This window comes from Scyliorhinus torazame, chromosome 21, assembly GCF_047496885.1.
Source record: "Scyliorhinus torazame isolate Kashiwa2021f chromosome 21, sScyTor2.1, whole genome shotgun sequence".
NCBI lineage: Eukaryota > Metazoa > Chordata > Chondrichthyes > Carcharhiniformes > Scyliorhinidae > Scyliorhinus > Scyliorhinus torazame.
Genome location: NC_092727.1, coordinates 12,078,209 through 12,087,264, shown reverse-complemented (window position 1 = coordinate 12,087,264; position 9,056 = coordinate 12,078,209). Strand labels below are relative to the sequence as shown.

Below are 9,056 nucleotides of genomic sequence, written 5' to 3'. Positions count from 1 at the left end.
CTTCCTATGCAGCATCACCTTCGCTCGATTGTACCCAGCCCTCCTCTTCGCCACCTCCGCACTCCAGTCCTGATATATTCGAACCTCCGCGTTCTTCCACCTGCTGCTCCTCTCTTTCTTGGCCCACCTGAGCACACACTCCCGATCGACGAACCGATGGAATCTCACCAGCACCGCCCACGGAGGCTCGTTAGCCTCGGGCCTCCTCGGAGGCATTCTATGGGCCCCTTCCAGCTCCAGGGGCCCCTGGAAGGACCCCGCTCCCATCAGTGAGTTCAACATGGTGACCACATAGGCCCCTCCAGGAGGCTCAGAATCCGCAGATTCTTCCGCCTCGACCGATTCTCCATCTCCTCGAACCGCTCCTGCCATTTCTTGTGGAGCGCCTCGTGCGCCTCCACCTTTACCGCCAGGCCTAAGATCACGTCCTCATTGTCAGAGATCTTTTGTCGAGCCTCGCGGATCGTCACCCCCTGGGCCGTCTGTGTCTCCAGCAGCTTATCAATGGAAGCCTTCATCGGCTCTAGCAGGTTCGTTTTAATTTATTTGAAGCAGCGCTGGATAACCTCCTGCTGCTCCTCCGCCCACTGCATCCACACTGCCTGGTCTCCACCCGCCGCCATTTTGTCCTTCTTCCCTCGCACCTTCTTCGGGTCCACCACCACCTTTTTAGTCGCCCCGCTCCTGGTTGAAGCCATATACTGACGGGGAGCTGTTATGAACGCCTTCCCACATCAGGAAACGTCGAAAAAGTGCCGTTGTGGGCCCTCAAAAGAGCTCAAAAGTCCGTTTTTGCGGGAGCTGCCAAATGTGCGACTTAGCTCTGCATAGCCGCAACCGGAAGTCGAGGAGGGACTACTCAAGGAGCGACGAAGCCTCCAGGCCAAGTTCGACCTGTTGACCACCAAGAAGGCAGAGGTGCAGTGGAGGAAAGCGCAGGGGGCGGTACACAAGTATAGGGAGAAGGCTAGCCGGATGTTGGCACACCAGCTTCGGAAGCGGGAGGCAGCGAGGGTGATTGGGGGAGTTAGGGACAAAGGGGGGAACACGGTGCGGAGTGCGGTGGGAATAAATGGGGTCTTTAGAGACGTTTATGAGGGGCTGTATAGGTCTGAGCCCCCGATGGAGGAGGGGGGGATGCGTCGATCTTTGGATCGACTGAGGTCCCGAGGGTGGAGGAGCAGCAGGTGGCTGGGCTTGGGGCACCGGTAGGGCTGGAGGAGCTGACTAAGGGGCTGGGGTGTGTGCAGGCGGGGAAGGCACCGGGGGCCAGATGGGTTCCTGGTGGAATTTTAGCGGAAGTACATGGACCTGCTGGGCCCTCTATTCGTGAGGACTTTCAATGAGGCAAGGGAGGGGGTGCCCTACCCGCGACGATGTCCAGGGCGCTGATCTCGCTGAAGCGGGACAAGGACCCATTACAGTGTGGGTCGTATAGGCCAATCTCTCTCCTCAACGTGAACGCGAAGCTGTTAGCGAAAGTGTTGGCTACCAGAATTGAGGACTGTGTCCCAGGGGTGATTCACGAGGACCAGACGGGTTTTGTTAAGGGAAGGCAGCTGAATACCAATGTGCAGAGGCTCCTTAACGTAATCATGATGCCTGCAGTGGAGGGGGAAGCGGAGATAGTGGCGGCGATGGACGTGGAGAAGGCCTTCAATAGGGTAGAGTGGGGGTACCTTTGGAAAGTGTTGAGGAGGTTTGGGTTCGGGGAGGGGTTCATTGGTTGGGTTAGGCTGCTTTACCAAGCCCGGTGGCGAGTGTGGCCACGAATCGGAGGAGGTCGGAATACTTTTGGCTGTACCGGGGGATGAGGCAGGGGTGCCCCCTATCCCCCTTGCTATTTGCATTGGCAATTGAGCCATTGGCTATGGCTCTAAGGGAGTCCAGGAACTGGAGGGGGCTGGTCCGGGGGGGGGGGGGAGGAACACCGGGTTTCGTTGTATGCCGATGACCTGTTACTGTATGTGGCGGACCCAGTGGGGGGGATGCCAGAGGTGATGCCGATCCTCAGGGAGTTTGGGAACTTTTCCGGGTATAAGCTCAACGTGAAATATGAAAAAATTTGAATAAAAATATTTCTTTAAAAAAAAGCTTGGGCAAAGAGATAGGTTTTAAGGAGCATCTTAAAGCACGAGGGATAGGTTAAAAGATGGAAAGGTTGAGAAAGGGAATTCAACAGCACAGGGGACTAGGCAGCTGAAGGGTTAAGTTTGCACTCAACGTCCATGGAGCTACAATACCCAAAATGCATGGAAACTTGTGTCATTTGACAACAATCAAGGAGTTCTGGCAAAAAAAGTGATTATCTGGAAAAAAAAAATCTAATTCTTTCAACACTTCACATAGAGCAAATCATGAAGTTAAAACTTCAAATATTGCAGTTTTATTTCGAATGAGATTTTAGGTGTTGCTGAGGGGACTGAAACTATAATAGTCAACGAGTGTTAACTGCTAAGGTGGGCCAAGGTGGTTGAAGCCGTAGGTGATGGTTATTGGAGATTAGCTGAGAGAAAAACATCTCTTTGATGCCAACCATTGGGCAGCAAGATGGAGAAAAAATATCTTTGATAATCAGCGAAGTGACCAGGAAATATGAAGGGGACTTAAAAGGAATGAGAGGATGGAAGACATCCTCAATATTACAAATCCACTGCAGGAATATAGCAAAAAAAACATTTACATTTAGAGGCATAAGGGAAGGTCTAAAAAAAAAAAAATAGGTGCACCTGAAAAAATTGTAGTAAAATTGTAGGTAAACAATATTACAAACATTATAACACCGAGTGTTGTTCCAAGGTGATTAATGAGTCTGACATTGTTTCCTCGAAGTCAAACCCTTCACACTGCCATCACTCACCTTCTCCAGCACTACAGCCTGTCAAGGTCTGTGTCTTTCTCCAATTCTGGCCTCTTGAAATTCCTGAATTCTTTTGCATCACAACTGGCAACAGTTGCTTCAGGAGTCTAGATTCCCCCAAGTGATTGCATTGCCTCCCAATACCTTTCCACCGCTCCCTCCTCCTTTACCACGTTCCTTAAAACTTAGCTCTTTGCAGACTTCCGGTGGCAGCCATGCTGTGCGTGGTCGCACATTTGGCAGTTTCCACTAGAGGCTGTTTTTTTGGACTTTCCCCCCCGTTTGTAGGGTAGGTGTTTTGTAGAAAAGAGGTGTAGGACTGGCTGGAGAAAAGTTAGATCCACTGGTGGATGAATGCACCAGAATTGGGCTGAAAAGGGAGCAGTTGGAGCAAGAAAATCTTTGTGCGCCACCAGTCAAGTTGGCGGAGGGTAAAGGGTCTGCGTTGCCTGCCCAGCCGTCGACGGAGCAACTGATGGACTTTTTATATAAATGCCTGAATCAAAACATTTTTTAAAAAAAATATCTTGTCTCTTTACTCCGCTTTTGCTCATCTGACCCAATATCTCTTTGTGTGTCTGATGATGCTCCTGTGAAGCCATTTGGATCATCTTATTTGTTAATGTGCTATAGAAATGCAAAGTTGTTGTTGGTGATAAATTACTTCAGTCATTCATGAATTATAATTAGCAAACAGCATTTTGAGGGATTATGGTAAAGATTTAAAGCCACAGTTCAGAACATGAGTTACCTATTGAGAAATGCAACAGAATACGTAGCTTTTTAAAATGTATTTCTTGGAATTATTTTCATGTCATTACTGTATCTATTGATTTACAGAGAATTTGACTACATCGCTCAATTTACTTTCTATTTTCAGCCTCTGGTAGCACATTTTTCAAAGGAATTCTTTTTAGCCTATGAAGAATCAGTTCCAAGCATTCTGTGATGTCAAAATTTCTTTGTGATTCCGTTCCATGCTAGTCATGTGGTTACCAGGGACCAATGGAAGATCTCTTAAGTGTCAAAATCTTGCAAACCAGTAATAGTGCTAAAGACCAATCAACAGTGGTTACCATGGAAATCATGTGGTTGCCAGGGGTCATGAAGCCATTGCTGCCAACTGAAGTCGACCAGATCCTTGCTCCCACCTAGTTCACCTTTCCCAGCATTTCCAGAGCCCTGTCAATCAAACATAGAACAACTGGATCAATTGTGTGCTTACCATGACCAACGAGATTCCTCGAATGTGGCAGAAGCACCGAATCACTAATAACTAATGAATGCACTGGAAGGGAACATTGTTTCATGTGGTTTTCTAATTTGAATAGTTAGGACTTTTTTTAATACACCCTTCTTTTAATCCAAATTTCCCTTTTAAAAACTATATTTTATTCATTACATCGAGAGTCATTGTCAAGACCAACATTTGTTTGCCATTTCTAACTGCCCTTGATAAGGTAATGACTTGTTGTAAGGTACAATTCCATTGCTGCTGCCCTCCGGTCATTTGCCCAAGTGGCCATAATTCATGTGAATCCAGCTGTAGAAAGCAATCGGATATTTAGCCACCGAATGAATCACAGATGAATCCAAATCTAATCTCCTCCAACATCACATGTGCACTTTCAAAACAGTGGGCTGATTAGGAGAAAATCCACACAAGCTCCCCAGGACATACCAGGGACAAACCTGTGACCTCAATACAGCACAGGAACAGAATACGACAGAAGTAATTGTTTAGAACAATAAATATATTATTGCTAAATGTCCAGGGAATGTTCAAGTATAGAACGACAAAATCTGTATTTGTAATCAGCTAGGGTCAGTCTTTAATTTAAATGGACAGGCCCACCATTTATATACATTACTGAAATCACCAACAATACAGTTGTAATAGATGTATCCTCTCTAATCGGCCTGATTAACAAAAACAAATAAATTTGATTTATATAGCACCTTTAGTGCCTAGGCAGCTGAAGGTATGACTGCCAATTAAGCTCGACCTATTAGCGCTCCCCACTCAGTGTTTTAACCCCTCCATCTAAACCAGTTTTGCCTTCTCAACCTCAAGGGGTCATACTACACAGCATAACCTGGATGCATTTATAGAAATGCAATGAACAAGTAGATAAAGGCCATATTACCCAATTATCCTGTATCTAAAATATAACAATTCTATTATTGAATTTTCAGCTAGAAGTTGATAGTCAGGATATTAATGATCTTTCCTCTGGATTTGGCAAGTGGGTTTCCAGAAAACACTCTTTCCCCCATTTCTCAAAAGTGTGCTATTGTCTCGATTAAAGTTATGTTGTGTAAATAATCGATCGTAACACGCTGGATTGAATGTCATGTGATTTGTCTAACTAGTTCGAAACACCTTTTAAATATTGTGCTCACAGGACCAGTCAGAAATAAAAATTAAACTTTCACACATCATGCAATACTGACATTTGCATATAAAAGCAAAATACTGAGGATGCTAGAAATATGAAATAAAAGAGAAAATGCTGAAAATACTCAGGTCAGGAGCATCTGTGCATCATCAATATCCATTCCTCAGAATTAAGCATACCACAAAAACAAGAGGAACTTTTTGTATTTGCCCATGGGTTGTCAGATTTGCCCTTGAGAAGGTGGTGGTGAGCCACCTTCTTGATCTGTTGAAGTCCATGTGGTGTAGGCACACCCATAGTGTTGTTGTAGAGAAGAGTTCCAGGATTTTAACAGCTACACAGTTCCAAGTCAGAACGATGTGTACTTGGAGGAGGAACTTGCAGTCAGTGGTGTTCCCAAGGCATTTGCTGCCCTTGCCCTTCTAAGTGGTAGGCATCACAGGTTTGGAAGGTATTGTCAAAGGAACCGTGGCAAATTGTAACAGTGCATCTTGTAGATGGCACACACTGGTGCCACTCTGCAGCAGTGGTTAAGGGAGTGAATGTTTAAGGTGGTGGAAGGGGTGCGGATCAAACAGGTGCTTTAATTTGGATGGTTATGAGCTTCCTGAGTACTGTAGGAGCTGCACTCATTCAGGCTCGTGAAGGCAATTTCATCGTACTCCTGAGTTGTGCCTTGTAAATGGTGGCAGGCTTTGGGAACCCAGGTGGCATCTCAGATCAGCCATAATCTTATTGACAGGAGGAGCAGCCTCAAAGGATTGAATGGCATTTTCTTGTTCCTAACTTTTATGTTCCTAAAATTCCCATTTGTTTTGTTAAATTTGGAGTACCAAATTTCCTTTTTTTCCAATTAAGAGGCAATTTAGTGTGGCCAATCCACCTACCCTACACATCTTTGGGTTGTGGGGGTGAGACCCATGCAAACATGGGGAGAATGTGCAAACTCCACACGGACAGTAACGCGGAGTTGGGATCGATCCCTGGTCCTCAGCGCTGTGAGGCAGCAGTGCTAACCACTGCGCCACCATGCTGCCCAAATTCCCACTCTTTGACCGTATCTTATAGCCACGCTATTTATATCACAGGTCCAGTTAAATTTCTGGTCAATCCCAGTGTGTGAAAACGTGAGGGGAGAAGGGGGCTGGAAATAGTTTGGGGGATGGGGGTGTTGGTGGACATGGTGGAAAGGGAATGTGGCGATGATTATGCTGAGTGGGTGTTGTGATGGGGTGAGGATAATGATCATGGGGTTGGTGTTGGGTTGGGCATTGCGTTCAAACCATGGTGGAGCTGGGGGAAATGGTAGATGACAGTGTTGGGGTTATGATAGTGATGTGGTTATGATAGTGATGAGATTACGGTTGATGGGTGTTGGGGTGGGGGATTGTGTTGAAGTTGGGGGTTGATGGTGATGGAGTGACAGTTGGGTTGGGGTTGATGCTGATACTACAAGAGGATGGGGTTCACGATGTAGGGGTTGACGGGGGCCGGGGACAGAAGTGTTGGGGGGGGGGGTAGTGGGGGTGACGGGTTCCAGGGTGGGAGGGCGGGGGAGGTTGGGGTTTGATGGGGGGGGGGGGGGGGGAGAGGAGAGAGGTTGGGGTTTGACGGGGGGGGGGGGGGAAAGGAGAGTGGTTGGGGTTTGACGGGGGGGCGGCGGGGTTCGACGGCGGGGTTCGACGGGGGGCGGCGGGGTTCGGCGGGGGGCGGCGGGGTTCGGCGGGGGGCGGCGGGGTTCGGCGGGGGGCGGCGGGGTTCGGCGGGGGGCGGCGGGGTTCGGCGGGGGGCGGCGGGGGGCGGCGGGGGGCGGCGGGGGGCGGCGGGGTTCGGCGGGGGGCGGCGGGGTTCGGCGGGGGGCGGCGGGGTTCGGCGGGGGGCGGCGGGGTTCGGCGGGGTTCGGCGGGGGGCGGCGGGGTTCGGCGGGGGGCGGCGGGGGGGCGGCGGGGTTCGACGGGGGGCGGCGGGGTTCGACGGGGGGCGGCGGGGTTCGACGGGGGGCGGCGGGGTTCGACGGGGGGCGGCGGGGTTCGACGGGGGGCGGCGGGGTTCGACGGGGGGCGGCGGGGTTCGACGGGGGGCGGCGGGGTTCGACGGGGGGCGGCGGGGTTCGACGGGGGCGGCGGGGTTCGACGGGGGCGGCGGGGTTCGATGGGGGGCGGCGGGGTTCGACGGGGGGCGGCGGGGTTCGACGGGGGGCGGCGGGGTTCGACGGGGGGCGGCGGGGTTCGACGGGGGGCGGCGGGGTTCGACGGGGGGCGGCGGGGTTCGACGGGGGGCGGCGGGGTTCGACGGGGGGCGGCGGGGTTCGACGGGGGGCGGCGGGGTTCGACGGGGGGCGGCGGGGTTCGACGGGGGGCGGCGGGGTTCGACGGGGGGCGGCGGGGTTCGACGGGGGGGTTAGGGTTTGACGGGGGATGTTGGAGGGGGTGCTGGGGTTTGATGGGGGGGGGTTTGATGGGGGGGGTTTGATGGGGGGGGTTTGATGGGGGGGGGTTTGATGGGGGGGGTTTGATGGGGGGGTTTGATGGGGGGGGTTTGATGGGGGGGGTTTGATGGGGGGGGTTTGATGGGGGGGTTTGATGGGGGGGTTTGATGGGGGGGTTTGATGGGGGGGTTTGATGGGGGGGTTTGATGGGGGGGGTTTGATGGGGGGGGGTTTGATGGGGGGGGTTTGATGGGGGGGGTTTGATGGGGGGGTTTGATGGGGGGGGTTTGATGGGGGGGGTTTGATGGGGGGGGGTTTGATGGGGGGGGTTTGATGGGGGGGGTTTGATGGGGGGGGTTTGATGGGGGGGGTTTGATGGGGGGGGTTTGATGGGGGGGGTTTGATGGGGGGGGTTTGATGGGGGGGTTTGATGGGGGGGTTTGATGGGGGGGTTTGATGGGGGGGTTTGATGGGGGGGGTTGATGGGGGGGGTTTGATGGGGGGGGTTTGATGGGGGGGTTTGATGGGGGGGTTTGATGGGGGGGTTTGATGGGGGGTTTGATGGGGGGGTTTGATGGGGGGGGTTTGATGGGGGGGGTTTGATGGGGGGGGGTTTGATGGGGGGGTTTGATGGGGGGGTTTGATGGGGGGTTTGATGGGGGGGTTTGATGGGGGGGTTTGATGGGGGGTTTGATGGGGGGGTTTGATGGGGGGGTTTGATGGGGGGGTTTGATGGGGGGTTTGATGGGGGGGTTTGATGGGGGGGTTTGATGGGGGGGTTTGATGGGGGGGTTTGATGGGGGGGTTTGATGGGGGGGTTTGATGGGGGGGTTTGATGGGGGGGTTGATGGGGGGTTTGATGGGGGGGTTTGATGGGGGGGTTTGATGGGGGGGTTTGATGGGGGGTTTGATGGGGGGGTTTGATGGGGGGGTTTGATGGGGGGGTTTGATGGGGGGGTTTGATGGGGGGGTTTGATGGGGGGGTTTGATGGGGGGGTTTGATGGGGGGGTTTGATGGGGGGGTTTGATGGGGGGTTTGATGGGGGGTTTGATGGGGGGTTTGATGGGGGGGTTTGATGGGGGGGTTTGATGGGGGGGTTTGATGGGGGGGTTTGATGGGGGGGTTTGATGGGGGGGTTTGATGGGGGGGTTTGATGGGGGGGTTTGATGGGGGGGTTTGATGGGGGGGTTTGATGGGGGGGTTTGATGGGGGGGTTTGATGGGGGGGTTTGATGGGGGGGGTTTGATGGGGGGGTTTGATGGGGGGGTTTGATGGGGGGGTTTGATGGGGGGGTTTGATGGGGGGGTTTGATGGGGGGGTTGATGGGGGGGTTGATGGGGGGGTTTGATGGGGGGGTTTGATGGGGGG

The 9,056-nt window shown here is 52.6% G+C and overlaps 1 protein-coding gene across 4 annotated transcripts in view; it reads right to left on the bottom strand.

Moving 5' to 3' along the window:
• LOC140398169 (centrosomal protein of 164 kDa-like) overlaps positions 1 to 9,056 on the bottom strand; it is a 321,180-nt gene that overhangs the window by 310,514 nt on the left and 1,610 nt on the right. For all 4 annotated transcript variants that reach the window (XM_072486508.1, XM_072486509.1, XM_072486510.1 and 1 more), the window contains exon 2: positions 3,937 to 4,042. The gene's annotated coding sequence lies outside the window, so the exon portion shown is untranslated. The remainder of the gene's footprint in view (positions 1 to 3,936; positions 4,043 to 9,056) is intronic.